The 22,152-nt window shown below is 39.3% G+C and overlaps 1 pseudogene; it reads right to left on the bottom strand.

Moving 5' to 3' along the window:
* The window catches only part of LOC139724880 (uncharacterized), a 139,857-nt pseudogene that overhangs the window by 25,664 nt on the left and 92,041 nt on the right, over window positions 1-22,152 (bottom strand).

Below are 22,152 nucleotides of genomic sequence, written 5' to 3'. Positions count from 1 at the left end.
TATTTTGCAGCTGGGTTGTATTCTGTCATCTGATACATAATGACACTGTTCAACATATGAAGTTTTGAAAATAATACTGACATTATCAAAATATCCATGATGTACCAAATACTAAAATGCTGGCAAATGTTTCACAAATTATCTATTTTTATTCTATAAGTCAACTTGATGATTGTAAATCCAGTTACTCACATATTTTTCACTTTGGTGAAGCATCTGCTGATAATACTGTACACTGCCCATATTTTACAAGGTTTTTACTTTGACGAATTTTGCGAGTTCGATGCTCTTCGTGAATCTAAGAAGACACGAGAATATCAACTCTGATCCCGACATGAATGCAACATACACGCATGCATTTCTCTGTTCATTACTGTACTCCATGATCGCTAATTTAACCACCTGTGAAACTGCCGGGAAGTCCTGATTCATAAAAAAATTACACTCACTATCAACATATGGCGTAGGCAATATCAACAGCATCGTTATCACAGCTTTTTTTTTTCAAGCATTATCGGAAAAAAGAGCAGCACATACATGTACATGTATAGGACTACGCAGCTGAGATTTCTAAAATGCAAATCGCCCTTTAAACAATCCCTTTAAAGCATCCATCATGTCTGCTGGGAGGGAGGGAGCATGTAACTACACACGGTTTGTACCTATCAGTGTCTCATTACAGATGCCAGACACATACTCTCTCAAGGGGCAGATGTCTGAGCAAGGGGCGACTGGGAGGCCCTCTCTGCTGCAAATGCGCTCATGTTCTGCGGCATGTGAGGGTCATGCATCTACTTCTCATCCACGTTTTGCTTCACTCATGAGTCTCCAAGCCATACTGCCATCCAGTGCATAAGGGACTGGTACATTGCATATATGTATGCTGTTACATTCCCCCCCCCCCCCCCCCAACGACCAAATAATAACGGCAAAATCGGTGGCGCTCAGTGACAGGATACTATTGCATCCTCATCTACATGTACCTCAATCAAAACACATTCTCTAAAACTGAAGCTCACAGCTCTGCACAGATCTTGAAACTACAGGTGATTATGTACATAGACCTATTAACGTAGGTGATAAATCTGTTGCACCCTTGTACATCCAAGTGGCCCATGGGGCTGAATATGCGTGGGGTGTGGCAAGCGAGATGATGATGAATACACACAATTCTGCGATCACTTGTAAATTCTTTTGACATATGCAAGGTGGCGTATATAGGGCTGGCTTCTCACGGCTGGCTCACGACCAATCCATGGAGAATTTATGTGTAGCTACAGCTGTACGCCTTGCAATGGCTTGAGTTGCATTTCACTTGGTCCCCTGTTTATAGATACACATGGCCCAACCTCACATCAGCTTTTCAACATATATCGAATACAGAAATAAACACTTTTCATGTTATCTCACTCATTTCCATTGCACCATGGTCCAGGAAATGTACTGGTAGGTGTGGAAGTACGGTAGAAAAGAGAAAAATAAATGAATCATTTACATTTCATATCAATGGACCTTTCGAACTAAGATTTTCTGTAAAACTCACACAATATTACACCTAAAAGAAAAAAAAAATAAAAGCTATTTTGAACATTTGCAGAACTTGATCCCTCTTCCCACCCCCCCCCCCCCCCCACCCCCACCCTATGCTCTGGGTGTGTCACATGGAGCCATCAACCTGCTTTCCTTGAACATTCAGTGTTTAATGATTCCAAACTGCAAAATGGCCCTGGAGCTATAAAGGTGTAAGTTACTGGGACATCTGTTGCAACCAATTACCACTGATGGCCATGTGGGATCTTGCATTGGGAGGGTGAAACAACTTGAATTATGAAGGTATTGCGAGGTGTTGGAATAATTATTGAAAATGCACTTCGCCACCACTTTGGTGTCACTAACCTGCCGAGCATGTTTCTTTTCTTTCTTTCTTTTTTTTCTCTCTCTCTTTTTACGCCTTTTTATCCCAGACTTGTACCTGGTCTAACGCCTATTACTTAAATTTTCATAGTTGATCTAAATGCAAATACATGCAATCAATGCTGCATTTTGTCGCTGAAGATCACTTTTAGTCAACCAAGAATATGTACTTGGGGGAGGGGTAAATGGGTTCCATCACAATTAACTCCTGCGACAAATGCTCCCATGAAATATCTGCACTCTACACCAAACATATATTCTACTCACAAACATAGCCCTAACCCTAATCCTAATCAGCACATCATACTAAACCTGAAAACCCTATCACAACCCTAACCCTAACCGTAAGTCCTTGGAGAAAATAAGACTGTAGCAACTGTTGCAGGAGCAAATGTTGTTTCTCCCGTGAAGTTTGCCACTGAAAATAAATTTGAATTTGATACAATACGACTGCATACAATTGCTTATTGCTTGATGAAACATCAGAATCAATTGCAAAGGTGAAAATTCTGTACTCACTACAGCATCAGGAGTTTTGATTCTTAATATGAGCACTAAATACGCATGAATTGCTTCATTATGTATGCATATTTCTCCAATAAGATAGGGAAAATCCCAGTGACTTCCCTACACCATAATGCGCTCACCACACAAGGAAGTGGGTGGGGAAAGTAGTTTCTCAAGAAGAAACAACTTAAGCTAAAAGCTTAAATTGCAATGTGTGCTAAAGAATACACATGGGGGAAAAAAAAAGGAATGTAAATGTCACATGCATGAAAATTCACTTTTTCCCCATTCATTCAAATGCACTGTAACAAGTTCAACCTTTGCTGTTTAGTCTTCAGAACAATTTAGTGGAGCTTGACAGAAGTATCATTCTTAATTTGTAGTCCATAAAGAGCAACATCTCATGACAGCAAAAAAAAAAAAAAAAAAAAGAGCACAGGAAAAAACTTTCAGTATTGTTTCAAGCCATCCTAGCATTTGCACACATCCTGTCTTTCACTTACAAAATGGGCTTGGAAACCTGAGGTCAATGACTGCTGAACATGTAGCTGCACCAAGCCTTCCAGTGGGATAGGCAAGACAATACAACATTTCTCTATTGTTTCTGAATGCCCGCTCAGCTAAAGCACCATCATGTGCTACATATTGAGAAAGCACTCTGGCACACCCAATCAAAAGAGCAACATAACTGTAAAATTGGACATTTTTGCATATCTTGTGCAAGTAAAGTAAAGTAAAGTAAAGTGCACAAATATTTTGCTTGTTTTATGTCATATTGATTTTACAGCTTTGATTTCAAGGTAGTTAATACATGTATATTGAAGGAGTACAAGTGCTTTGTTATTTGTAGTTTTCTTCACATTTAATTGCTAGCAAGTTCCTAAAGCATGAGCGAAATTGCTGCCGTATGGAGGACCTGTTATTTTCTACTGTAGTAAATGTTGCTGAAACCTTCAACAGTTCAAATGCTCAAATGTTGTGACCGTCCATGAAATTGAAAACACTTGAAATTCATCTTACCCAGCCAATCGCGAAGAATTACTTGCACGAAAATGTCTACTTTTACAGTATTACAAATAACACAAAGTATTTGTCTATCAAGAAGGAAACTGCATATTTTGGATAAAAAACGAGTCTCACAGTTTGAAAAAAAAAACCAAACAAACAAAAGACTAGAACAAACAACAGTTACAAAAGAAGACAAAAATCCTCCTCTGGAAATCCCCACAGTCATTCTACAAACTAGCTTGATGTTTCCCTTTCATATCAGAACAAGAAGTGATAAAAACAAAATATCTTTTCTGGTATAAACAGAATATTAACACCCTGCACAGGTCTATACATCGAGCGGTTTCACATCTTCTTGTGGTAAATACTGAGACGGAGAAAGAGTGATGCAGAGAGATACGGAGAGATACTGAGAGAGAGGAGAGAGAAAGAAAGATGGAGAATGGAAAAAAAGGAGAGTGAGAGGGAGAGAGATGTTGAGAGACAGCTTGTTAAAGAATGTATGAAATACAGCCACATTAGAATTAGAGGACCTTATATAAGCTGCAGATGCATAGCAGGTAGCATATCCAAGGCAATCATTTCCAGCCTACAGTGTCTCCACATCAGCCACACAGCTGACAAAATGTAAGAGGCTAGTGGGTTGCCAGGGGATACATTATTCTGAGGGGAACGATCGTCTTGCATCACGTCTGGCCTGACAGCAGATGTTCGTGCAAGCGGGAATGCACCCTTCGCCCCACATACATGTAAGCATCTTTGCCGGAAAATGTGTGACAATGCAGCCTTCAAATGGCATTGAATCGGGCGATTATTTTTCTAGGAGAACTGTACAGCTCGTTAAAACTAATAGAATCGTGTCCTTCCCTACACTATGGCCCTTCCTGGTCCAATTAGAAACTGCTGTATTTCATGTGACAAATATCCACTGATTAAGAATTTCCTTGTGCAGATGAATGCTCGGAAAAGAGTTCACCACATCTAGGACGTCTTTTTGCATAAATATCCTGTTATTCATACTTGCCTTGAGGTAGAACAAACAATGAGAACGTTTCATCAGTCCAACATGATATTATGAGCAAAGCAATAACAAAGTTTAATTTACTTTTGTTGATCTTGTTTAAGTCTCAGTGTGCTGACAAATCCTTTTCCTTATATTTTCTAAGGGCTTTATACTGCTCCTGCAAAAGCTATGTTGAAATTAATTCAAAATTATACACTCAGTTTTTCCCTGTTTGAAGAATTTCTTTCAATTTCTATTGTTCTACAAAGAGTTTAGATTTGCACTTTTGATTCTCATTACTTTTTTAATATTGGAAAAATTTGTTACTGACTTGTGCTGTATATGGCTGTGCCCAAATGGCAAAACATCCAGCCGATGTATTAGTTGGACTTCTTGATCATCACATTTAGGGCATTGCATCAAAACCTCAAGCGTTCATAGTTGATCAAATATAATCAAAACATGCTCCTGCAACCTTCACCAGGCTTTGCTCCAAATGTCCTAGGGGCCATGTCAACATATGAGTTGCAGAAATTTAATAGGCCAATAAGCTCAATCGTCTTGCTTCTTTCTTTCTTTTTTCTCTATCCCTGGCATGACAGGGCAAGTTTGTCGTAAGGAAGGGATTGAGTACACAGGATGTGTATCCACTAGGCTCAGAGCAGGGCAAATGAGAACAAGGTTAGTGGTCATAGCACTCCTTGGCTGACCAAAGAGAAGGTATAGAAGAGAAATAACCCTCTGCTCTCTACCTATGAAGTGATAACGTGATTATCACTGTGCCTTGCACCAGACAGCTGTCTATGCAAGGTGCAGTGCTAGGTTTAGCCATTATTTTCTCTTGAGAGCTCAATGTATCACAATGGCCGGAATTCACACAGGACATTTAAATCCTGTCCATGGATTATGTAAATTTCCACTGTGCAAAAGCATGTCACACATCGCGTACATTGGCAACAGCCAATTCTGAATGCGGTATGATACTCACATGTGAATAGGACACCTATTTCGCATTTGTTTTAGCTCATGGACTCAATGTAAACCATGGATTTGATTAAAATTCTGTTGTGAAAACCCGCAACACGGTCCACGTTGACGTTCTGTCTGTTTCAGGCTGTCATAAACACACACATATGTACACATTCAAGCAGCAATGACAGACTTATTCTACATTGTATCTAATACCAGGGAACAATGGGTTCTCTAATACATGATGCTTTATCAAAATACACATACTGCACACTTGTGTCTAGAAACACAAGTGTCTTGGTAAAAAGGGAGAGAGGCTTGGCAGGTAATGCATTTCTATCCAAGCAGAGATACTGTGTTACCACATGACTAGTGGGCGGAATGGCTTAGGATAGGCCTCAAATTTGAGGTTAGGCATTGCTGTCACTCTAGTTTTGGAAGGCGAGTGATCTCGCATGAGATCCTTCTTGAACACACTTAAAAATGATTGATTCAGAGAAATTTGACCACCAACAGATACCCTTACCCTTCCAAGCACAAACATGCAAAAGTACAGTGCCTCCCCCTCTCTTCAAAGCACACTACATAACGATTGTACGTGCCTTTCTTTCTCCTCCCATCCCCCACCCCCACATAAAAAATAACTGTTTTGCTCTTTCTTTTCATATTGCAGCTCTACTCTGAGGGTGCGTCTAGACCGATTCCTGTAGACAACTTCCTCTTCCAAATTCGAAGATATTCTGGAGACAATGGGAGGTGACACAGATTGGAGATGTTCAAAAATGGCTCAGACTTCTCACCGGATGAGATCACTGTGGGGTTAAAGGAGTGATGGACATTCAAAGGAGACAAGAGAGAGAGGGGTCGCCATGGCGATGCATAAACTTACGATTCAAAACACATGGGATACGGAGCAACAGCTCTATTGTTAGGGTCCGCTGAATGACACAGCAAATCGTTGCTTTCGCATTTTTTTTTTAATTGGCCAGGCAAACAATGACGGCAACAGATGCCACGAACCATCAGTCATCCAAGACAACAGCAGACACTGGACAGGCAACGAGCAACAACTCTACTCAACTCAAATCCACGGGAGTGACTACTAAAACAAGACCGAAGGGGAGAGTGGGGGAGGGGGTAGGGTGAGGTAAGACATTGAGGAATCAGTAACTCATTGTCTTGTCATTACCTTCTCGGGTCAGTGACCTCGATGGAGAACTTCCTGTCTCTGTAGTAGATATTCTGGAGTTGTCTCCACTGGAAGATCTACAAAAGCAATTCATACAAAGAAAAAAAATAAATAAAAACGAGAGGGATTAACGATTTATTAGACTTTGAACATCACATTCACATACTATAACATCTTAAAGGAGAAGTCCGGACGATTTCGAAAAAAATTAACCAAAATCTACATAAATAAAGGACCATAATGACTAAGTTTCATTGAAAAAGACCCTCCCAACTCGCCACAATCGATTTTTTAGCATCACTAATTTTGAATCGTAACCGTTCGATTTCTGTACGCCGGCGAGAAAGATCACGTGACAGCGTGACGTTTCATCCTCACATTGCTTTTTGCTTGGAGCGTCAGCTGGCTCGGGGGAGCCCTGCTTGAGCAACGGTGATACGGGCCAAGCGAGCGGTAGTAGCGTACCGCTCAACAGTCTCTGACCACACAGCGGATGCACGCGGCATGATCTATTGCTTCATTAAAAAAATGCCGATGTGTCAAGTGTTAGGGTGTTGTCAATACTTCAACTTTACTAGTAAGTCTTCAAATTGAAGAAATATTTCGATTTTAAATTGATATCTATCCACGATACTACCTTTACATGATCCTGAATGCTACAACACGCAGCGCGATTACGCTGTGTGTATTGGGCTGCTGGTCGTAGTTACCGGCGCGGCGCGGCGGCGGTACCAAGCTGGCGCTGGCGTTTCTTCCTCGGTTCAAGTTACATGTATACTGTCGTATTTTATCACCGTCAGACACACTTTTCAACAGTCTCGGACAACAAAAGAGGCAATAATTCTGACATTGACAGACTGATTTCAGATTGTTCACACTCAGAAGTCGAAAAAACGATCGCGGATTGTGATAGCACTTGGCAGCAGCAGACGTAAATGTATGCCTGCACAGCCCGACAACAGCTAATGCATTGTAAGTGATGGGGTGGACACTAATAAGTACGGCAGTATTATAATACATACATATTTCAATTTAAACGAAAATGTTATAGCATTGCAACTATTTTACATTAATCTTTGAAGATTTTATATAGATATATAACGAAGATTATTTGAATAAAGGAATACAGCGTTTGGCAACAGCACTCCTAAATCGGTGTACGGTCTCCTGCAGTAGCGCCGACAAGGCACACCTATGCAGGCATGCAGATACCGCCCGCAGTCAGCAGTGCAATGGGAGATCGATGCGTAGCTGGGCTTCGCTCGCGGTGCTCTCAGCTGAGGAAACTGCGCCCGATACGTCACGCGCAATGCATCCTGGGACAGATAGTACGAAGGGCAGCTCGCGACGGATTCGAACATGAAGAATTACCTTATTTAAAAAAAAAAATCATAGTAAATGTATCTGATGGTCTTTTCTCGTCGGGAAAAGGGTAATAGGTTCATGAAATATTGTTCTTTACACACGAAACGGCTGATAATCGTCCGGACTTCCCCTTTAAGGGCAAGTTCACCTTCATACACATGTGGATTGAGTGAATGCAGCAATATCTAAGTAGGACACATCGGTAAAAGTTTGAGGAGAATCAGACTATCCATTCAAAAGTTATGAATTCTTAAAGTTTTGCTCAATCACTGCTGGATGAGAAATGTACAACAGTTTATGATGTCAAATGCGTAGAACAATATGTTAGTCAAGGAAAATATGAAGAGAATTTCACAATTTTATTTTTTTTAATAGAAAAGTACACATTCCCTCGACTTGTCACTGACATAGGTTAAAGGTAATATTGTTCCATCTGTCTTCTGGAAGACGCAAGTCAAGTGCTCCTTTTAATATGATGCGAGAAAAGTGAAAATATGTTGAATTTCAAATATTTGTTTATATCATTCTACGACACCACAAGCTGTAGCAGTCTTCTCGTCCAGCGACGGCAGCACTGAAACTTCAAAAATCATAACTTTTGAACAGACTGTCCGATTTTCCCTTAAACTTTTACTGATGTGTTCTAATAATATTGCTGCATTCTCTCAATTCATGCGTGTATCAAGGTGAACTTGTCCTTTAAATACTCCTCAATTCAAACATTGCGTGAACCCTACAACATAAAGGCAGGGCTGCCAAAATTCACACATCAAACTCAGGTGAGGTTCTACGGGACATTCAGGGAGATACCTGCGTGTTAAACACATCGCAATAAGCAATGACATCCCCAAATCAGGAAGGCTTTCATATTCTCTTGTCAAGACAGGAAGACATATTTAAGTTTCCAGGGGGACTCCTATAGAATTGAGGGAGACTTGGCAGCTCTGTAGCAGTAATGTAAAATATGTAAATAACATACATCCATGCTCCTCTTATCGAATAAAATACATGCAACAATACTTGCAGTAGATAAGTAGATCAAGGGTTACTTCTACATGGTTACTACTATCGTAAAAAAGAGAAGAGGAGTGCTGAAGAACTGATGTTTCTTAATAGAGCTATTGAAACAATATTTCATGAAAGTGACTTTGACTGTAAAAGTCTTTGACATAACTGTATTTACTTTACAACCTAACACAGCACGATGGTTGGATTTATCAATTATCTTCTGTTTCTCAGAAAAAACAAAACTGTTCACATTTAACCAGACAGAAGAGATAACAAAAGTAGGAGTGAAGAGCATGTCCTTCAGGACAATATCATGTAAACAAACCTCTAATTCAAACCGTAGGCTCAGAATCAGTCTTAACATTCTTTTATATGAAGAAAGGAAACTAGTTTCATATTACACTAGCATTTATAGAAACTTTAAACGAAGTTAGAAAATTGGGATAGAATAATTTTTTCCTCTTTTTTTCGGGGGGGGGGGGGGGGGCTATTACGTATGCTCATTTGTCTCATTCTTTTCCCTTCAATCTAACCTTGCTGAGATTTGGTTTAGTTTCCTCCAGTTTAGATAAAGGAGGGGGGGGGGTTCCATATGAATATATTTTTTTTTTTTCATTATTCTGTTGCCAGCTGAGGAAGGGAAGGAATTGCAATGGATTTGGGAGCAGCAAGCTGGGCTTAGCAGGGGCCTTCCTGCCTTACTTCCTACCCTACATACCACCTAAACTGCGGTGAGCTCCTCGAAAAAGACATCTCCGCTCACTGTATTAGAATGTGTGTATGTGCCTGTTTGTGTGTTTGTGTGAGTGTCTTCTCACGTGAAGCTCAGGAATTGCCCTGCTGATCCCAAACACTCCCAAACTTCCAGAAGGAATAAGGCTTGGACGCTTCTCTGAATCTACCGAATTTCTCAGGCTTAGGGAAAAACGGAGACAAGCCTTTAATATCAAGTGCATTCTAGCCATCTGACAACGTATCACTTCCTTAACTTTGGCAGCCTGCCCAGTTCCTCTATTTGAGAATACAGCATTTCTCTTGGTTTCCCTTTCGTATAAATAGCACTACAGCCAAAGAGTATCATTTTTTGCATGTGTTGTTGTTGTTGTTTTTTTTAATATAGAATATGTTCATGTCTTAATCACAACCTTTTGTCTTTGTTGAATTTTACATCTAGATCAAATACCCGGTACCACAGGGATTCATGGTTGCCTGATGCATTTGCTACCCACGGTAGATTCAAAATCAACAAATAGCACCGGTCAGCGAATATGTGCATCAAAGTGTATGCTCATTGGTAACGGTCGATTCCAGTCAAAATTCTTTGGCTGTGTGTGTACTTACACAGAGTTTAGTGTTAGAGCTGTACCCAATTTGTTACGGGTATTCTTCAATATATCTTGAGTCCATCCAGCCTTCTCACTCCATGGTATCCCATGCTACTGGATTTTAATCATTAATCTTAAAAGGTTCCTACTGTATCAACCTCAATACATCCAATTCTCCCCTCATTTTCATTATCTCCTTCTATGTAACCAAATGCCAAAGTGACAGATGTCTATAAAACTGTCACAAGCACTGGTTTTTAAGTCACACACACCTTTCTAGGCGTGACTCGATCCACTCGGTCGTATTGGCACACTCCCTTGAAACTCAGCCCAAGCCACCATGGGATCCCTGCTTTGTCCTTTACTTCGTAGTAATGAACGCCGTAGGTTGGAAGGCCCTCGGCCAGCTGCATGTAACTGGAGATGCGGAGAAAGAGAGGGAGGAGAAATTGGGGGAAGAAAGAAAGAAAAAAAAGTTTGGTGAGTAATGAAGCTACCATCTAGTCAGGGTACATCAATATTATCCTTTTTTACTCAAGCTAAAAACAACGAGCAAGAAACAAAAACTGATCAGTAGGCTGTCGATGTCCTCAGGCAAACTCCTAGGTTGATCATTAACCTCCAGATGAATGGGCGTGGCAGAGGTGAAACTCTACTCCTGAAAGAGATGCCTGATCTCCGCGGCACCAACATCATTGACGGAGGGCACATGTGTTCAGTTGTGCATTCTTTCCAATTTCTACTTTGCTATCAGCATTTTGCTATGCTGCCTTCTTGATCTCGGAACTTGATCACAGTCGAGAAAAGCAGTATAATTTGCCTTCCTCTGTCACGCCAATTTGATACACCACAATCATCTTAATGTGAAGTTGAATGACTACTTTCCCAAATGAAACGATCACACATATATCAAAATTTCTAAACCATGATTACAAAAAAAAAGACAAGAATTTTTCTGACAGAAAACAAAAAGTTACAGAAAAAAAAAACTTTGCTTGCACTGAGTTACATACATGAGAGACATGAGAGACAAGCCTGAATATCAGTTATTCAAAAACTTGATTGTTAGCTGGTATCTTCATGTAGGGGTCCTTAGTTATCACTGCTGAGTTCCTTCAAAGTCAGTGAAACCTGGAACATGAATCTGATAAGAGAAGTCAGCGGGGATGGCAGTCTGGCAAATGCAACGCCTTGTGGTAGATAAGAAGGTGGTTGCTACCACATTGACATGGTGAGGGGGTTCCAAGAAACTCCCATCTGTGGTAAGTTGGTTAATACTTAGCTCCCCCTTCACTGTGAACATTACCAAATATAGCTGAAAATGAACTCCAGTAACCTAACAATGCACACATACTGTACATATTAATTGCAAGTATGGGAGTGTTCTGCTGTTACTAGTCTGTGATGACAGACCCTCCCTATCACTGACAATAACAGTTAGTAATGAATAGCATGAGATGACCCATCAGTTGTAAGCTGATGATATACAAGTCTGTTGGATTTGCAAGAAATCCTACTGTTTCCTCAATCATACGAAATATTATTTTTTTAGTACTTGGCATTCAATTACATTGTCTGATGGTGCCAGAAAACACATTCACTGAATGCAGGTAAAGAAGCCTTGAACTTGACAAACTTGCCAATGCCTATTAGGACATTTCTAGCATCACTTTTAGGGTTAACGCTGGGTATCCTCATGCCAGTATCACCAAATGGGCCCACAATAAATAGGCTAACATTGACTAATTTGTAAAGAGCAGTCTGTACATGAAATCAAACAGAAACCTGACAGAAATACTGGATGAGACATTACTAGCCTTGGGACTTGTGAGTTTTCTCTTTTTTTGTGTGTGTGATCAAGTATACGTCTGTAGCTGGGGGAAAAAAAAATTCCAGGGAAAATCAAACCGGCAACCTTCTCACAATGATACAGATCACACAGTAGTGGCATCTCTTTTGCTGGTAGCAGAAAAAGCTGCAATTTTGCAAGAGTTCCTATGGAAGAGTGTCTGCAATCAATACAATGGCAAGTCAGATTGAAGGGAATCTCCATGTTTTTACAAAGATGTAGCTATGGGGAGAAGTTGCTTCTATGGGGAAATGTATGACAAGATGGTTGGGAAAGGAAAAAGAGAGAGAGAGAGAGAGAAAATTGGGAATATAAAACATGCAACAAAGAATGGAGAACATGCAGATACAAGAGAAAATGGAAAGTCCATTTGTCAATTTGTATTTCCCCTTTCCCCTTTCAGTGTTGCTGCAGTGACAAGCACACCCTGGCACAGTATCGGTAACATGAGGTAAGATGTCTTGCCTTGTAATTATTCTGTGCTCTCGGAGCAGTAAGCAGGGTGAGGTGGGGGGGGGGGGGTGGGGGCCTAGAAGGTGCCGCTTCTGGCGATAATCTCACTTCACATTATCGGACTGGGCCAAGTGTGAATCAATCAATCTTAGGGTCTTGTTTGTATCCTACGATTAGGCCCAAATACATTACTGTTTTTCCTGTGCTAACTGCATGACCTCAAGCAAATTGTAGCGTGCCCTACTATATCGCTTAATTTTGTGCATTTCCACCGGCTGAAATATAGGGGTAGCGCTTTAGCACATAATGAGAATATATCGAACCTCATGCATCAAATCAATGCAAATGTCTGCCATTTCTACTCCTTTCTCATTTTTGTCCCTTTTAGTCCTTGTACTAATTTTACATTTCTCATTCAGCCATGCAATTCACCAATCTTACATCTTTCATTCAGGCTAGTGTTCCCCAATTTTACATTTTCTCATTCACTCCCCACTAGCTATTTTCTTCAACAATGCAACCTTTCAACAAATCATGAATCAAGGCGGAGGCAGAGGAAATAATTAGGGAATATGTGGGCACAATTAGTGATCACAATTCTCACAAAATTGGCAAACCATTTTCTCTCCACACAAAGGGTAGATGAAAATTGGTGCCCACTGCTGCTTAGGCTGTCTGACAATGCATCAATCTAGACTCCTTACATTCCTAATATCCCATAAACCATGGTCTGAGCTTTTCTTTTGTGACCTGATTGCACGGTGCGGCAAGACTTCAACATCTTTGGAAGACTGAGTGTCTTTCTTCGTGCAGACCTCCGAAGAAGGCTGACATGTCTGTTTCCCTTCATCTTAACGTCCTTTCCGCCCTGTCTGTTTTATGTCAATGAAAGGAGAGGCGTGGAGCCCCTGCCATCTCATTGAAGAACACTATTGCATGTACTGCCCTATGGAAAGACTGGCATACCTGAAATGCCATGTCATCATTGCCACTGGTAGGGGGGCTAATTTGCAGGTAAAGGGCGATTAATGTCAGGGGTACAGGAATAATTCAACAAATGACTACATGCTGATTATCCAAGCCCTCCGACACTGGCACAAATACGACGTATCTCAATAAATGCAAACCGTGAAAAAATATGAAAGGACATCATCATTACCACACAAAATCTGGGGGGGGGGGGGTGGATGATTAGGCTATGAAATGCCATATATTTCAATCATACTCTTTTCTGCTGAAGGAGAAATTATTCAATCAAATTAAATGAGTGGCTGAGAATTTAATCTCAGTATTTTTTTTTTTTGTCTGTCTGAGAAAAATGTATGCAGATAGTGTCTATGCTCTGATTGATATACATTTGAGAAATGTCAACTAGTCAAATTGGTTTGACCTTTGCACTGAGTTATCTAGAAATTTTATTCTTGAAAATTTCTTTTTTTGCCAAGCTTAACCACAGTGCTAACACTGGAAAAGATTTAGCAACTTTAGTAAGAAAGTATAAACATATCAACAGCAACTTGTCAGCAATGGCTGAATACTTCATAGTGCTTTCAATACATACATCAAACGCAGAAATGAAGTTTTTGCTCCAGTTCATATTATATGGCCTTATCAACATTTCAGTGGAGTCGAGGAATGACAAAGAACACAGACTGTATAAATCCGAATTCACACACACACACACACAAGTCACAGCTACTTCCCTTTTCCCTTCTTACACTCTGTCTGTATGCCCATGGATTTTCTTTAAAATCTATTTTTCCTTTTTTTTTTTTTTGGGGGGGAGGGAAGGTAGAAACTGATTGTACCAAGAATATCACAAAGCGCTACAACCAATATCTCACTTGGACAGATTTTGCACAGATGAGAATCAATGCAAGCAAATTTGCAAGGACTCAGCATATCAGAATAATGCTGCACATAGAGTCTTGCAGGCATTGAACGTACAAGTGATCAAGGGCATCTCACAAGCAATATTTCTTGGACTGCGTCATTTCTTCTTCAGGAGGGGACTGCGGCCCAGGTTCGAGCATGATGTCAATTACAGCCCAGTCCCGCTTCAAATTAATTCTTGTTCTGTATCTCTGCTCATCTGGAACACTGCCATATGTATCAACTCATCTAGCTGACAATCCATCCAATAGAGAAAAAAAAAATCATACCGTCATGCCACCGAGCTGTCACCATCATTATCACTAATATTTTGACATAGCCATTCATCCTAGTGCCAATTGCTCAGAGTCTCAGCTTACAGTCTACTTGCATCCTGCTCATTCCAGCACGACTGCCGAGCAGGTCCGTGAAGAGATGAAGCTCCATTTATTCTTCGTTTATTGCTGAAAGGTGATAAGATCAGGCTGAACTACAGATGACAGCAGGGATAAATATGTCTGTAAATACCCTTCCTTGTATCAGAGTGGAGAATAGACTTGCAGAGATACATAACCATGGCAACTACATTTGTATGAAACAGGGATTGATGGTTCTGCAAAAATATAACACTGAAAACACCCTCATAAAGCTCTGCCAGGTTTTCTTCTCTCTCTATCTTGTCAACAATTGCAGGTATAACAGAGTAGGTGACATGTGCATTGACAAGATACAGCCTCTGATGGAAACACACAAGTGCTGTTTTCACTGCAAACTTTCAAAATTTGGGTTGCCGATCTGGGTAACTGCTTTTTGATTCAGCATTCTCACTTTAAAAAAATTGAAAAATGAAACTTTTTGGGTCGCAATTATTTGTGAAGAGCTGACCCCCCCCCCCCCCCCCCCACCACGTGTTATAAATAGTATGCTTTATACTAGTCTATGTCTCAGGGCCAATTCAATACATGTACACGTACTATGGCGTACCACAGCATGGTAAAAATAGAAAGCAATGACATGTGTAATGCATTGTGGGGTATAAAATCTTTTTCTTGCAGTCATGGTTTTCACTGCATAATTTTGTGTCTTTTTAGCAAAAAAAAAAAAATCACACTAATTTGTGTGATTTGCATCACATTCCAAATTACCCCCCCCCCCCAAAAAAAAAAAAAGAAAATCATGTAATCTCTGTACTCACTGTAACAATTTTGAAATTTGGGCTGCGATCCTGACTGTGACACACACACAAAAAAAGAAAACATGATATTTTGAGTGTAGAGAGAATGGCACTATTGTGAAACTGATGCACACAACAATGCCTTCCTAAATCCTGACTTAGGCATTCTCTAGTCTTGTCAATTGGTCATTACAATGTAGCACTCTGGAGTAATTACACAAGGTACTCTGCAATTGAAGTTTCGCTTGGCGATCAAGGAATATTATTACAACTCATTGTCAATTTCACATTAGTCTCGATGGCAAGGTTATTCCTATGTCAAACATACAAACCTTAATTACTTGAAATGTACCATCGACAACTTATAAGTATTCTGTTGATGCAAGTTGGTATTGGTAAAAGTAGCACAAAATGCAATTAGACTGTATTTTTCTAGCTTTGACATTTTTTTGTTTTTGTTTTTTTTTTAACAATAAAAGTGTGAAGTTTTCATAGAGTAATTCACATAGAAGGAAAAAAAACCCAAGAAAAATAAGGCTGCCTCTGGTGTTCCCTTAGACAGCACACAAATAAGAGGAGGGGTAAGGACTTTCATATATAAACATTTTGGTTGCCACACATGACCTATTTGATCTTTTCTGTTCAACCATGGAATAGAACTCAATGAATGCAATTAACATAATGTGTAGAGTATTTGTGACCGAGAAGGTTACTCATCCAGCTTCATGTGTGTGTGTGTGTATGTAGATTTTTGATTTTTTTTTTTTGGGGGGGGGGGGGGTGAGATCAGCATTTCAACTTCATGGAACCAATTTTCATTGTCATCACTCATTGTCAAACCTGTTATCACTAAATTCACTGCAGGTGATACTGCACCAAATCCAATTCTCTGCAGTTGCTGAATGCTTGAAGAATGAATGGATTATCATTTAGCGCGATGAATATTGACGCCCCTACTCTTTCGGAACAGGGAGAGGGTTGAGGAAAAATGGGGGACACCTTGAAAATCTGTTAGAGCCCAATGAAATAACCTCTGGGTTGGCAAAAGGTGACCCTATGCCGTGATAGGCATAGTTCAGACCCAACCTTTGTGAACTGCGTCACACATGTCAAATTGAATGTTTTTGCCATTCAAAATCTGAAAGGTTGGAAGAGAATTCATCCACTGTTAGCAATCATTTTAAAGATCCTGTTTACCTTTGGGAACAGTAATTTAAAAATTTTAAAGATATGACATTTAATGCATAGGGTTGTACCACAAAACATCCTATCATATAAAATATTTGTGATAAAGACTAAAATGTGAGGAGATATCTGTGTTTTTCTCAATGCACCTTACTGTAGACAGTTTAGTCTGGAAACACTTTTTATAACTATTGTTCACATTTTGTATCTTTAACAATACTTAACATCAATTTTACCAATTCATATTTTTACAACAGTTGTTTCTATCCATAACTCACATCTAAGAACTATTTCAAAGCACTAATGTTGGGTTTTTGTTTATCTGCAAATGGTAAATTATGCCTTTAAGTACTACAGTACATATTTGTTCTTGAAGTTGACAGAAACTGAGAGGCTGAACACTTTAGCCATCATTTGTCTAGTGAAATATATATTTGAATATACTATATTTTGTCATACTTGAGAGTTTCATAGGTCCAATTGGGGGTTTTCATATCTAGGCCGACTGTACCAGCTTTAGGGCTATTATACCAGACATGTCCTACACATTTCATATGTGTAACCATGCAGACCCTAATGGACAATGAAGATAACAAAAATACATTTGACAGAAATGATAAATGACCAATTCAATGAATGTAAGACCATTACTGTTTGTAAATTCTCATCAAAGATATTTGTCTCACAATTCATGTCATTTCAAGGAAGTACATGACTTGACTGGCACATGTGCTTTAAATTAGGGCATATCATGTATCTACATGAAATAATTAATACCATTTTATAACATTATATCAAATCTGCTCCTCGCAGAAACTGTAGTGTAGAAACATTCACAATTATAGCAAACAGGGACTAGGCTGGTTAGACTATGTGTATCTGGTACACTGGTGTCACCAGATTTCAGAATTCAGTTGTATGAAAAGGTAGAGTGTTCCAGATGTAGATGATTAAAATGCCTTGGTTGTAGCTCACATATGATGAAAATCTCACATATTGATTTTGTTCTTTCATTCTCCAAAATGCAAAGAATAGCTGCAGAGTAGCGAATGGTCTTAAACACCAGGGTGAAATGACCATATGCTACAATTTCAACAATGGGTGGCCAGGTTTATAGTGTTACCTTTCTGTGACCTCTGAACAATGAAATTTTTGAACAAAACACCACTAATTAAGATGGAGAAGAAAGAGTTTGGTCTGCCTTGTTGAACAGCATTTCAATACAGACAAAGGAGATGTTGACCCTCCTGTTCCGAGAACAATCTTTTGCCCTCTTTGAAGTGTAAACATCTAAAGCTGCACTGTTTTGTGTGTGTTCTCAAAGGACGATGCATGGTAGATTACTAAACACAAGGTTCAATATCATCGACATCAATGAAACTGAGTAAATTGCTGGAGTATGGGTTGATGAGGATATTTATAAACAGACCTATTGTTTAATGGCAAAGTTATATTCCCATGCTGTTTCACAAGTATGTCACATCTCCTTAACTTAGTACTCCATCTGTTGAGTGTTGGCTTGACATTTGAAACCATGCAGCAGCATGTAAAAACTCATAATAATACAGAGTCAGAAATCAGAATTTTGGAAGGGAAAACAGTCTTCACAACTTAAAATGAGGCTAACAAGCAAATCCACATGTGATACAAACAGAAAGAGTAATCAATGGTTTTGAAATGACAAAACAACAAATCTTGGCAAAATTTTTAAGCAAGTCTGCTCACTTGAGGGCTTTGATATGATTACGAACTCTGCTGTACATTTTCCATTTTCTTCCAATGCACAGGATGATCAATTTGTCATTGCATTATACACACTTGTACAAATGTTAAGCATCTGTAGATTCCATCCCGATATTGATATCAATTTTCACATTGCCTGATTCCTATTAACATCTAATGTTCAAGTTCTAATGTTTTCCTAAAATTAATACTGATTTTGTTTGTGCTTTCATTTGGGAAAGGGGGCAAGTAGATATTAATATTAATCTCAACATTGGCTGATTCCTATCCAATTTTCACTCAGCTATTGTTGCTGTTGAGTTTGATTTTAAAAAAAAATCTAATTACAGGATTTGTTTTTGCTTTTTATTTGTGTGTGTGTGTGTGTGTGTGTGTGTGTGTGTGTGTGTAGGGGGAGGGGGATGGATGGGACAGATCACACAAGGGTGGGGAGTATTCCCCTATGTATGTACAAACTATGCAGGCCAGCCTGACATGTTTTTCTATCCATTCCCTATGCATACAAACATCATGATAAGCAGGGACAGGTAAAAAAGAATGGCACAGATAAAAAAAAGACAGACAATGAATGATACACACATCTTACAATGCTGTGATGGTCTTGACGACTTCAAACTGAGGTGTGTCCACAGCAATTCCTTGACAGTTTATGTTCCACCTCATTATTATTTCATAGATAAGGATTATCTGGTAGGCCTACATTTACCTATTCTACATACGCAGTAATCCCCTCCTACTCCCTCCACCCATCCACACACTATGTACGCATGTATACATACATGTTCTATAGTGTGTGTATACAGTATATCAACTTTACTACTGAAAAACCACACATTTTTCACATGCATGAAACTTTCGTGAATTTCGGATACTATGAACTACGAGCTGAGATTTGTGAAAGTAGAATGCATATGTGAATGTTTCTGTTTACACAATGCATTGAAAAGTTTCATGCTAAATTCCCAGCAGGTCCAGCGCCTTCAGAGGGTACAGAATCGTGCGGCGAAACTCATCTTCATGTGCCGTAGGCGTGATCATGTCACCCCCTTGCTGAAGGAGCTACATTGGCTACCAGTCGCACATCGCATTGCTTTCAAGATCTTAACAATTGTATACAAGTGTCTTCAAGGGAAAGCTCCAACGTATCTTAGATCTCTGATCATTCCATACTGTTCTGCTCGTCCTGGACTACGTTCAAGTGCAGATAGCACCTTACTCCATGTACCCAAAACAATCAGTAGAGCGGGGGACAATGCTTTTGTGACGGCTGCACCGCGATTGTGGAATGATTTACCTCGGTTCGTCCGCATTTCCCCATCCCTTGATGTCTTCAAGAAGAATCTTAAGACTTTCCTTTTTGATACCAATCTGTAACTGAATGTTGTTGTAAAGTGCTGTGAAACCAGTCATTGACTGTGTAAGGGCGCTATGTAAATGATTAGATTGTATTGTATTGTATGCTGAGAATGTTTCTGGTTATACAGTATAACTCTCCATGTATTTGTTAGGGAACAAAGTTGTGTACTCATAAAACATTATATCAATGATGACAGGGTTTTTTCTTTTCTTTTCTTAATTGTAAGTTCACCTAATGTTGGCTCATAGGTCTGTTTTACTATAGTTGTCACTGCAGCTTGATACATTTATAATTTAAGATAAAAATATCAAGATCTACATCTTTGTATCTAGGGTGTATCTGTCTATCTATCTATCTTAATCTATATCTATCTATCTATCTACATCTGTATCTATCTATCCATCTTATAGTATCAAAACACTACAAACATCTATACTTCCTTTACTGATTTTTTTTTTCTGGTCCCTGTTGTAACACTATTGAACACAAAAGACTACATTGTATCATCATCTTCTTTACAAGTCTCATGCTAGCATGCTCCAGGCATTTACATACGAACTAATCAATGAAGGCTAGGTAGTGACGTCAAGCTATAAAACATTCAGCATCAAAAGTAAACCGCAGCCTTCTTGGCTGTCCACTAGAATGTAACACAATGCTCATAGCAATTGCGTAGGGATAAAAAATAAAATATGAAGTTCTGAAAATGATAATTCATTACTTTCCTACCCCCCCCCCCACACACACACAAACAAACAAACAAACAGTATATAGCCCTCAAATCTTCTCTTGTTGTTTGTGTTCAATAGAGATCCATATCTATGAAAGAATCAGTCTTGAATAAACTTGCATTCTCAGTGGCAAGCAAATTTAATGCTCTGATGTGCAGGTTATAGGTATGCTAGCTGGTGGACCAGAATGACTGGTATCTCTATAATATTCCGCAAGTGCACTGATTAATGAAAACTAAATGATGCCTACGGCCCCCTTCAGGCTTACAGCATACACCTCATTTACACGAAAAGATATGAGGTAAAAAATCACTTTGTGCTATGTTCAGTTTACTTCAGCTGAATGTAAAAACTGTTAATTTACGAGGTAGGGCCTATACCTCAAAATTGTCATATTTTATACAAATGCATTAATGGCTCATCACTGAGCTTTATTCAGATCAACATTATATTGGTTGATTTTCAAGAGTATGGGGACTATTTGATGCTGTACTTCCATGTTTCTATGCAAAATAACCATTCATGGCACTACCACTGGAAGTTGAAAGCAATCACGCAACAGCATCACTTACTGCAGGCCTATACACAAAAGCTACTAACTCTCTCTGATAGAGTACAAATTGTGTGATTAGGAAATTGTAATCTAACACCAGAAAGGTGTCCATCAAAGTATATGGGAATAAGTATATTTTGGCAATTTTTTGTTTGGTGGTATGTTCTACTGTTTAACATTTCATTTGGCCGTGTTTCTTTTAAAGGTTAATTTAAAAATGCACCAGGTATGGACTAGATACATTGCAGTTAAGCCTTCTTTATTATATGTTTTTGTTTGTCACGTCATATGCCTAAGCCTTAAAGTTTGGGGATGAACTTGTGGGTTAGATGGCTGGGAAAGATAATTGCACTTTCTCACTTGTTCTGATCTCATCTGGGTGTGTCTCCCTTGCACACCAGCCTGAAGTTATACTCTACCACACAAACCTTGGAACAGCAAAATCAATAAATTCTAGGCATCATGATAAAAGAGTTCACTGATTCTTCGCAGATGTGAGTCAGACTAGATGACGATTTAACTGCGTACAGGAATTTCTCACAGACATCGCTAAATGGCTGTACAAGGATTTGATCTTTGGCCGTCGTCATTAAAAGATCATCATGACCACTAGATTTCAAAACAGCCTGGAACAAACAAGCTGGATTGATCCCGCAGAACACATGTTTGTTTATCTCTTACATGTAGCACTTAAAACCAAAACCTTTCCAGGCCCCCTCTCCTCATTCCAATCCCAAGTTTATCACCAGCTAAGAAAGAACTTACCAAATTGAGATTTAAATGCAAATCACAGGGGGGAAAAAAAATCATGCACACAAAATGATAAATTGGTTCGGTTACACTTCCAAGTACTGCAGTTTACTAGTGTTTTCCAAGTGTGGCAATCCACTTCAGGCTTGTTTGAAAGCTTCACATGATAATTCCGTCAGCCACTGAAGCTGATTTCG

This window comes from Diadema antillarum, unplaced genomic scaffold (genome assembly GCF_040938485.1).
Source record: "Diadema antillarum isolate AM-2024a unplaced genomic scaffold, OU_Dant_1.0 seq00000002_RagTag, whole genome shotgun sequence".
Classification (NCBI taxonomy): Eukaryota; Metazoa; Echinodermata; class Echinoidea; order Diadematoida; family Diadematidae; genus Diadema; species Diadema antillarum.
The sequence above is the reverse complement of the archived record's forward strand: the minus strand, read 5'-3'. Positions and strand labels throughout refer to the sequence as shown.